The sequence below is a fragment of the Nicotiana attenuata genome, unplaced genomic scaffold, assembly GCF_001879085.1.
Source record: "Nicotiana attenuata strain UT unplaced genomic scaffold, NIATTr2, whole genome shotgun sequence".
NCBI lineage: Eukaryota > Viridiplantae > Streptophyta > Magnoliopsida > Solanales > Solanaceae > Nicotiana > Nicotiana attenuata.
In genome coordinates, this window is record NW_017672503.1 from 88,539 (window position 1) to 100,594 (window position 12,056).

Genomic DNA, 12,056 nt, shown 5'->3' on the forward strand with positions numbered 1-12,056 from the left:
CCGGGAATTTATTTTGATAAAAATATTGGAAATGTACGTGAAGGTTGAAGACGTTGGCAATAATGAGGTTGCGCAAAGCAGGGATAACTCTCTATCATCGGGTGGTTATTCTGGAGCAGTTTTTACCGAACAGGTTCCAGCTGGAAGAGTTTGGCCTGATTTAAACTTATCTCCACGGGTGAATGAGAAGCGAGAAAATAATTTCTCTCCTAATTTACATAATCCACAAGACGAGTGGTAAACCTCAATTTTCCTTTGTGTTACGATGTTTATTTTTGTTGTATTGAATTTGTATTAACACGCATATATTCCACAGGGGTACCGTCCAGGTATGAATTCTACAAGTTATGAACCCACGCCCAGTTGGAATATGCATAGTTTTGGTGTGTTGGATCATGGTGGTCCATCCGGGAGTCATCACCAACAGGATAATGTCCATCATGGAATGTCAACACATTACGACTTGTAAGTGAGTGATATAGCTATATGTAAAGTATTTATCAATTTGAGTAGCTCATTATTTTGTTGTTTGTGCAGCGAGAACGAGCAAGTTGAACCACCTGTCCGGACTCAATTGCCCGAAGACAACATATTTAATCGGGATCTAGAAGATGCACAGAGTCAGGAAGAGAACAGTGATTATGACAACAATGCCGTGAGTTCGGAGATGACACACCCTTCCCTGATGAGGGTGGTGATGAGGAGGAAGTGAATGAAGGACCTGATTGACGAGGGAGCATGCTCCACCCCCCGTTAGACCAAGAGTGTACGAGTCCCACATGTCGTTTTATTCAAGGCATATTCCCTACCTTGATCATTTGCCAAGTATGCTGGATGTGGATGCCCTCACAAGGGATTATGATGAAATACGGACAATAATGTGGGATGAGTCTAGACCAACGGTGCTGGCAAAGGGCATGCTTTTTCCTGATAAAGCGCGCCTAAGCAAGGCGGCAAAAATGTACATCGTAAAAGAGTGTCATGAGATGACGGTATGGGAGTCAAGTCCGGATGTATACAAGGTTGTCTGCCGTAGATGGTTTACGGGTTGTCATTGGATGCTGCGTGCGAGCAAGAAGAAAACAGGTACGTGGAAAGTGGGTAAATATATTGGCACCCACACTTGTGAAATGGACACATTCAATGGGAATCATTTCAACTTGGATGTTGATTTGATTTCTCTTTTCTTGATTCTACACATTGAAGCGTCCATAAGGTACAAGATGAAAGAGTGTATTACATCCGTCCACCAGGAATATAGACCATACCATTACCAAAAGAAAGGTATTTTTCGGGCGCAAACATGCGTTTGAAATTGTTTATGGTAACTGGGATAAGTCATTTGTAGCTCTACCCAGGTACATGACCGCATTGCAACACTTTAACCTCGGGACCGTTGTTGAACGGAAACTTGAGCGGAGTTTGGGAATACCAGAATATATATTCAAATACGTGTTCTGGGCATTTAAACCAGCAATTGATGATTTTCTGCATTGCCAGCCGGTAATATCCATAGACGGCACTCATGTCTATGAAAAGTATGATATTAAGCCGTTGAACGCCGTTGCAATAGATGCTAATGGACAAATATTTCCTTTAGCTTTTGCTATTTGTGCCAATAAAAGCAAAGAGACGTGGACACTATTTTTGAACCACTTGAAAGAGCACGTTGTCATACAACGTTCAGGTATTTATCCAATATATGATCGGCATGGTGGTATTTTAAGTTCTTTGCCTGCATGGCAAGAACCGTATGCCTACCACCGTTACTGTGTGAGGCACCTGAAGGCCAATTTCCAGAAGGCACATCCCAACAAGGATCTACATGATTTAATGTGGATGGCTGCAACAGATCACCAAGAGCATAAATTTCGGAGGCACATGAAATCTATTAGGAAGGAAGACGAGGTAGCGTATCGTTGGTTACTGCGACATAAGCCTGAAAAGTAGACTTTGCATGCGGATAGTGGAACAAGATGGGGAATTCTGACTACAAATGTGTCAGAGTCTTTCAACGGGTTATTGAAGTCTGCACGAGGATTTCCTGTCACTGCCATGGTGCGGATCTCATTCAAGCAGATGGCGGAGAGGTTTGTTGAAAAGGCTGCAGCTGCAACTTCAGTGATGGAAAGGGGTGTTGAATTTATGCCACTACCAATGAAAAGATTTGAGAAATACATGCGGTGAGCACATTGGCATTCATTTTTGCAGTATGATCACGACCGAAATATTTTTGAACTTCGCACCGCTATCCATGAAAACCAGGGGAATAATGTACACATCATAAATGAACCTAGAAGGTAAATGGTCCATCTACCACATGCCGTTTTCACATGCCATCAGGTGCTTTCAACATATAGGTTTAGGGCCAACCAACTACGTTGATAAACAATATAGTGTTGCAGCATACATAAACACCTATAGTGGGCAGTTGCAGCCAGTGGGTGCTAAGCATTATTAGTTGCCGGAACCATTTAAAATGGTATGTAACAAGGAGTTTTTGCGTCAGCGACAAGTGCAGAAAAGAACACATATTCGGAACCAAATGGATGTTGGTGATACCATTTATGCGCGTAAATGTGGCATATGCTCACAAATAGGACACGACCATCGTAAATGTCCTTCAGCTGGTTTGGGTGGCGGTGGTAATCTAGCTCCTGATGGAAGTTCATCTAATGTGCCCAACTATCAAGGATACACATAGTGTTTTGTTTTCGTAATGTGTTTTTAAGAAGTGTATGTACTTGTTTATCTTGCAGAATGTATGAAAGAAAATTATGTTTCCATTGCTGTTATATCTTTTTGATATTTAACATTAATACTTCAGTATAACAATCTAACATAAACCCATTTAAACAACCAAAAAATTGTCATTCACCATTATCGTCGCTGTCTGGCACTATTTCATTGTCACTGTCTTTAACTTCTTCATCAACATCGTGTATGTACACTTCGGGACCGAGGGCATCGTAATCTAGGCTCCAGTTGACACACATTTCTCGCATTTCATCGCTATCATCAAGAAGACCACTTGCCTGATTTGTACAACAATATGAGATACCTACGTCTAACATCTGTGGTAGAAACTTAGGTAGTCCCTCCCACTCGACAACTGTTGGGAAAACAAGATAATCATTGTCTTTATGTAATTTATCATTTTCTAATAAATCCCAGTACTGATCCTCCGTTCCTCTCAATAATTTAAGTTCATCCATTGCATGATGAACAACAAGTGCCTTTTCCATCTCTAGAATCTCCTTCATCAGATGCTTAATCACTTCTGGTTCATCTTTGTGTGCGTTTGTTTGGAAGGCTGCAGATAGTGCTTGTGGCACAACAAGCCCATTCTAGCGATACAGTACTTCGTAATAACACTGTTTTGAGTAAAGAGGAAACCATTGTAGTTTTTCGCCCCAAATTCGCATACCTTCAGGATTTGTAGAATGCGCTTCGCCCTCAGTAATATGCCCCGCGACTTTGAGATCAGTGTATATTGATAGGTTGATTTTCCAAGGTACGGAGAACACCATGCCACTTGTCATCGCTCAAGTCTGTGTAGCAACCTAGCATATTTTTTTCAATGTAGGGATCGATAGTGTTAAGACGTGATCCATGGGGATCTATTGAACTACCTTCACCTTTTTGCCTCTTTTTGAACCACTTGTTAAATGTTAGTAGCATTTTTAATGGATGTTGTAATGTTTATTCAAAAGGTCTTTGAGATACATATGACTTGGTTCAGTTTAAGAAGCTTTCTTATACCTGAAATAATGATAAGCACGCGAAGCATAGCTCGGTTACATACCACGTTATGTGTATTGTCTTGTCGACCTGATAAAGCTGCCGTTTTGCAAAAGCTGTCTTTTGGAAAAGCTGTATTATACCGTAAAGAATCATTAGCACACGAATCATAGCGCGGTTACATACCACGTTAAGTGTATTGTCTTGTCCACCTGATAAAGCTGCCGTTCTGCAAAAGCTGCTCGCCTGGAAAAGCTGTATTGTACCATAAAGAATCATTAGCGCGCGAAGCATAGCACGGTTACATACCACGTTATGTGTGTTTCCTTGCCTATAAATAACTAGTGCATTTTAGTTATTATCTGCGCTTAACCAAAACAAATAGCAACACTTTTCATAAAAGCAAGTTTTTTTTTCATTAACAAATGTCTGGACGCAATGACCAACCAATGTGCTATTGTGGCAAACGATGTATGATAAACTCATGTTGGTCCGATGGTCATGTTGGGCATAGATACTGGATGTGTGTAAACAGGTTTGGAGGCAATGACGGAAATTATTACGATTTTGAGGAATGGTATGATGAACCCATTGAGCAGGAATGCTACAAATATCTTTGCAGTATATTTGGAATATGAACTGTGAATACCAACGCCGTGAGTCTTAAATGGAACGAGAAATTACGACATTGCAAGAGAAACTAAAAGAGGCGGAAGAAAAAAAAAAATAAGCTGGAAGAGAAATTGAAATGGTTGGAGCAGAGAATACTAGGCAGTAGTGACTAAACAATGACATGTATGTGTTGAGTGTAGTACTTTATCTTCATGTTTTCCGTGTCAATGTGTTTTTATTAGTTGTACTGAATTTAAATTATGTTAAGTTGCTATGTTTGTGTTTGTGTTGTAGTATTAAAATAAAGAAAAACCTAGAAATAAAAACATAATGCGCATATAATGTAAACATAAAAAATTATTGTTATTGTTTACGTAAAATACAAAAAAAAAAAAAAACAATGTGTCCTATACCTTTATGCTTCAATGCAGCGGCTGGCCTAAGGAGCATCCCATCCCGCCCGGCTATGCTATCAGGATCATCCTCATCACGTCGCCTCTTTATCGCAGGATGCGCTGCAGCATGATCGTCAGTAGTGCTGGCAGGATCGTTAGAAGGGGTCGTCGGTCCAGCAGCAACCTACAGAAGAATAAGTCAGCTCAGTATATGGAAATATATATTAGTAATGTACGTGTTAAGTCAAAAAAATTTAAATTGTCTTACCATGTTCTCGTCGATCTCCTGAATATAAGCATCCATTGCAGCCAGGTTAGCATCGCACAAAGTGGCCTCCGTGACGGGCAGGGATGAAGCCTTAATAAGAAAATTATAAAGTTATTTATGGCGAATAAATGAGATAAAAATAAATTTAAATTTAATAGTAATACAAACATACATGCGCCTGTGAAAGATCCCCAGCACCCCTCGATGATGAGCCACAACTCAGTCGGCACCCACTATCTGTATCTCGGGTCGGCCGATCCTTAGCAGCGATCGATGGGACTGGAAAGTATTGATCCCAATCCTCTCCGGTAATGCTCGTGCCCGTGATCAACAATGGATCTGAACGGGGTCACCTGCAAAGTCCCTGGAGTGAGGGGCAGCCGAAAGCTGAATGACGGCATGCTGCTGTGATGCTCGTCTGGCTCATGAAGGTCACCCGACAGATCAGCTTCAATATCATCAACAGATGCCTTAACTCCACCTTGCTGGGGACCACCTCCTCGCCGGCCCCAGCGACCCCGTGGGACATCCCTGCCTCGTTGTCCCCTACTTCGTGGGACAGCCCTACCTTGATGGTACTGCTCTAGCGCCACATAAGCAGGGTTGTGTCCTAAGTGCTCATCCTCTCGGGCTCGCCGCAGTGTTTGGGCAGCCAGCTTTGTAACCTGCCGGCCATACTCATGCCAAATGGCCCTCCCTCGCGGGCATGTTGCTGCATCTACAGTCCCAACTGGTGGAATAAATGTAGGCCAATAGCCTGCACAACGTGTAAAATGTAGGCCAATAGCCTGCACAATACATCTTAAATGAAAGAGACGTTGAAAATACATTAAGAATTTAATGCTAAAAAATCAATAAGAAAACGGATGCCAAGAATTTGAAAAACGTATCAATAAGAATTCAAGGCAAAGAATTCAAGAAATAAGAAACTGTTATAATCACTCTTTTCAAAAGTTAAAGGAAATTTTCATCACATTTAATGTTATCAAACTGACAAACCTTGGTCAATTTCAAGATTACAAAAAAATATAACTGATTTCAATACCTATTCAATGAAATAAATAGAAAAAATTCCTGGGTTTTCACAAATGAGCATAACGTGTCGCATCTGGTGTCTCTTGGACTATGAACCAGACCTAGATAAAATATGATTAAACTTACAGAACAATTGGTGAAGTTTAGAACTTCTATGAAGCAAGAATTCAATTGTAAGTTTAGTTTCTTATCTACCATATTATACCTGCACACACTTTTTTGTTTGTTGCGGTTTTGCGCTAATAGGCCATGCGCTCGCCTAGTTTTCATGAGAGCTCTAGAATTTTTTTACCATGAATTCATAGGAGCGGCCTCACTCCACACTTATATAGGTCCATCCATCAAGTGTATTCTGCAGCGCAATACACCACCTATAAAAAGGCTATGGATTATTGGATTAAGAGTTTAATAACTTACCCTCTCATTCCTTGTAGTCTTGCACTATATACACACACCATAGGAAGGGACATAATTTAATAGTGCACATTTGATCAACTAATGACTTGTTATTACCCATATGGACCTACTTCATAGGATCTCCAATAACATAGGTTGGGTTACCATCATTGTTCATATAACTCAATGTCACGACCCTAACCTAGACCCGGTCGTGATGGCGCCTCTCGTGAAGATAAGGCCAGCCGACACAACTCCCAATTCGTTTAAACAATTATATTAACACAAAATAAGTCATTAACATACTAATAATCCCAAAACGTAAGTGAAACAGTATAATTTACGGAAAATAACCAAACACGGCCTGACATCGGGGTGTCACCAGTCATGAGCATCTAACATAAGTCTCGGAATGTAGAAAAGGGACTACACAGTCTATTACAAAATCCAGAACTAGGAACATAAATAACGATAAGGGGGAGAAACACTGGGATGCAAACACCAAGCAACTACCTAGTGGACTCCGAAAATCTGCTGGAAGCTATCAACCCTCGCTAGCAGGACCTGTAGCGCCTGAATCTGCACACAGGGTGCAGGGAGTAAAGTGAGTACTCCAACTCAGTGAGTAATAACAATAAATGTAGACTGAGCGATACAAAATCACGTTAAACACAATAATATGCTATAAGAGGCAGAGTAAAATCAGTAAAGTACAATTAAACAGTGTAATCTCATAAAGCACCTTGTAAGCAGTTAAACAAGTAAAGGAAAAGCAACTAGAAAAGGTAAACACATAAGAACTGCCCCTCGGGCATAGTAACAACAGAATCAGCCCCGCGGGCAATAACATAGAACAATACTACCCCCTCGGGCTATATCTCATATCATAATGGGTACCCGCGCTCACTGGGGGTGTACAGACTCCGGGAGGGGACCCTTACGGCCCAAGCGCAATATCAAGCCATCTTGTGGCATAATCACATAGGCTCTCGGCCTCATATCAACAAGCCACCTCGTGGCGTACAATCTCAGGCCCTCGGCCTCATAATCATAATCAGTGTATCAACGTTGCGGCGCGTAGACCGACCCAAAGTATCCTCACAACACAGGCCCTCGGCCTTACCCAGTCAGAATCTCATAAGCCACTCGGGCAACAGTAAAACATGATGCTCAGCTCAAAATAACTTCTAAAATATCGTTTAAGGTGTTAAAATAGAGTAGACATGGCTGAGTTATGAAAACAGTGAAAGATAGCATGACTGAGTACAAGTATAAGGTCAAAACAGTGAGGAAATGGTAGTAAAGATCCCCTAAGGGTCCAAATAGTTGGTACGAAGCCCAAATATGGCATTTAGCCGAAAATATGATAATATCAAACAACTGACAATCAAATACGTAGTAAAACAGTCATTCGAGATGGACCAAGTCACAATCTCCAATGGTGCACGACCCCACGCTCGTCATCTAGCGTGTGCCTCACCTCAACATAGCACAATGATGTGTGATCCGGGGTTTCATACCCTCAGGACAGCATTTACAATCATTACTCACCTCAATCCGGCCCAAACTCTAGCTCGCGATGCCTTTGCCCCTCGAATCGGCCTCCGGATGCTCCGAATCTAACCAAAATCAGTGCAAAACCATCAAAATATGCTAAGGGAACAAAGCCCACTCGAAAGAAATCAAATTACAACACAAAATTCGAAATTGGCCAAACCCGACCCCTGGGCCCACGTCTCGGATTCCGATAAAATTTACATCAATAGACTCCTTATCACTCCCCGAGTTCATTCATACCAAAAGCATCAAAATCCAACCACAAACGACCCCCAATTTCGCCAATTCAAGCCTAAATCTACTCCGGACCTCCAAAACACATTCCGATCACGCTCCTAAGTCCCAAATCACCTCCCGAAGATATCTGAACCGTCAGAACTCACATCCGAGCCCTCTAACACATAAGAAGCAGAAATAGGGGAAACAGAGCGGTAACTCATGAAACGACCGGCCGGGTCGTTACACTCAAATTGGCAAAAGTCCCATTCCCCTCGATGTTTCAGATATTAATTTTCTTCCCAAAGGTTTAGTCAGAGGATCGGCCAAATTAACTTCTGACTCCACATAATCTATGAAAATAATTCCATCTTTCAGCAGCTACTTTATCACATTATGTCTCAATCGAATATGTCTACTCTTTCCATTAAAGGATTTATTTTTAGCAATGGCTATTGCAGCTTGGCAATCACAATGCATCGACATAGAAGGTGTCGGCATTATTCCTAGTGGAATACTTGCCAAAAGGTTCTTTAACCACTCGGCCTCATTGCCAGCCAATTCCAATGCCACAAACTCAGATTCCATGGTAGATCTAGCTATTATTGTTTATTTAGCTGATTTCCATGCCACAGCACCCCCACCGAGGGTGAACACATAACCACTAGTGGATTTTGTTTCATCTAAATCAGAGATCCAGTTAGCATCACTGTATGCTTCTAATACAGTGGGTAATCCACTATATTTAATATCATAGTTCATGGTATCTCTCAAATATTTCATTACTCTTACTAATGCATTCCGATGATCATGACTTGGGTTTTGAGTATATCTACTCAATCTTCACACAGCATATGCAATATCAGGTCTAGTAAAATTCATCAAATGCATTAGACTACCAATAACTTGAGCATATTTATTTTGATCTATAGCATCTCCCTTATTCTTTTCTAATTGACTACTAGCATCATAAGGAGTGCTTATAAGTGGTACCACATCAAAATTATCAAATTTTTTTAAGAATTCTTTCAACATTATGTTCTTGAGTCAACATCAAACTATTGCCATCTCTTATAATTTTCATGCCTAAAATAACACTAGCTTCTCCCATGTCTTTCATCTCAAAATTAGAAAACAAGAAAAATTTGGTTTTATGTACCAAATCAAGACTAGAACTAAAAATAAGCATGTCATCCACATAAAGGCAAATATAACACATGTACCATCTACGCATTTTGTATAAACACATTTATCTACTTCAATTGATGAAAAACTATCATTAATCAATAATTGATCAAATTTTTCATGCCACTGTTTTGGTGCTTGCTTTAGACCATATAAAGATTTTAGCAATTTACATACTTTATTCTCTTGGCCAGACACTATACAACCCTCAGGTTGCTCCATGTAAATTTTCTCTTCCAAATAACCATTTAAAAAAGCAGTTTTAACATCCATTTGGTGAATAAAAAGTTTATAAATAGAAGCGAAGGCAAGTAAAACACGAATTGAGGAAATTCTAGTTACATGAGCATAAGTATCAAAACAATCAACATTTTGCTTTTGGGTAAAACCGTTTGCAACACGTCTAGCTTTGTATTTATCAATGGAACCATCCGGATTGAGTTTCTTCTTAAAAATCCATTTATAACCAATGGATTTAGCCCCCGGAGGTAAATCAACTAAAAAAATCCAAGTTTTTTTATTTATAAAATTAAATTTATTTCTACATCAATAGCTTCTTTCCAAAATGAGGCAGCAGACGAAGATATAGCTTCAGAATATGATAAAGGATCATTATCCACAAGATAAGTATAAAAAAAATTACCAATTTTTTTTCTTTCCATGGTCTTTTGCTTCTTCTTAAGTCCTCAATGTCAAAATCGTTTTGAGTAATTGGAACATGTGAAATATTATCACTTGGAATAATAGGAGCATCATAAATTTTCTCAAATTTTAAAGGAAAAATATTTTCAAAAAATTTAGCATTTTTTGTTTCAACAATAGTATTGTGTTCAAGCATATCACTTTTGACTACTAAAAATCTATATGCTGCACTACTTTCAGCATACCCAATAAACATACAATCAGATGGCTTAGATCCTATTTTTCTTCTCTTAGGATAACATAATTTTAGCAAGGCACCCCCACACCGTTAAATATTTCAAATTAGGGGAATGCCCTTTCCACAACTCATAAGGAGTTTTACCCGTTTCTTATAGGGAATTCTATTTTGTAAATGACAAGCAGATAAAATGGCTTCACCCCGAAGATTATTCGGGGCACCAGAACTAACAAGCATGCTATTCAACATTTCTTTTAAGGTCCTACTTTTTCTTTTTGCTATACCATTTGATTGCGGAGAATATGGCGAAGTTATAACGTGAAATATACCTTCTTTCTCACCATAATCATTCAACAAAATAAATTCACCACCTCTATCGGATCTAACTCTTTTGATTTTCTTATCTAATTGATTTTCTACTTCAGATTTATAAATTAAAAACTTATCAAAAGCTTTATCTTTATTTCTTAACAAATAAACTTTTGTATAGATAGAAAAATCATCTATAAAAGTCACATAATATTTTTTCCCTCCTCTAGTCATAGTTTGTTTCAAGTCTCCTAAATCAGTGTGAATTAAACTTAATATTTCAGATTCTCTAAACACTGAAGCACATGATTTCTTAGTTTGTTTAGCTTCGGCACAAACTTCACACTTATCAATATTAGAAAAATTAATATTTGAAATAAGACCTTCGGAATGCATTTTCTTATTATAAGATAAACTAACATGTCTTATTCTAGCATGCCATAAATTAAAAGAATCAATCAAGTAAGCAGAAGTACTAGCATTTTCATTCATAACATTGAGTACAAACAATCCATGGTTATAATAACCCTTGCCAATAAAATTATTATTCTTGGTCAACATGACCTTATCGGATTCAAAAAAAACCTTCACCCCCACTTTTCCTCATAATCCCACAGAGACCAAATTGGCTCGCATATTAGGAACATGCAACACGTTATTCAATGCCAAAGTTTTGCCAGATGTGAGTTTGAGAAGAACTTTGCCTTTTCCAAGAACTGGAGTAGTCCTTGAGTCACCAAGATATACAACCTCTTCTCCTTCCTCAACTTGGGTGTAATACACAAAGTCTTTTTTGTTATCACATATGTGCCTAGTGGCACCCGAATCTAACACCCAATCTTTCACATTGGCCACAAGGTTTACTTGGGAAACGACTGCAGCAAATATGTCATCCGTTTTAGCTTCAATTAAATTTACTTTAGCCTTAGCGGGATTTTCATTCCCAATTCTCTTCCGGTATTGAGCAGCATGATGGTGTGATGACCCTTGTTAGAAACATATTCAGTGTTTCAAGGCCTAAAAACCTCCTTTCTACCTCACCTCGATTTGCGTGCACAGTCTGAGCGTGTAGCCGGAAAGCCATTATATGAGAATTCGTGAAAAATAATGAATTTTGCCTTTAAAATGAATTTAAGTTGACTTCGGTCAACATTTTGAGTAAACAGAACCAGATCCGTGTTCCGACGATCCCGGGAGGTCCGTAAGAAAATATGGGACTTGGGCGTATGCTCGGAATCGAATTCTGAGGTCCCTAGCCCGATAAATGAATTTTAAGAAAATTGTTTTCTGAAAAATACATGAGTTTTTGAAAATGAAATGTGTTTGAAATTTGATGGTATCGGGCCCGTATCTTGTTTACGGAGCCCGATACAGGTCTTATATGTGATTTAAGTTGAGTCTGTGAAGTTTGGTAAGAAACGGACTTGAAATAACGTGAATCGGACCTTATTTGAGAAAATTA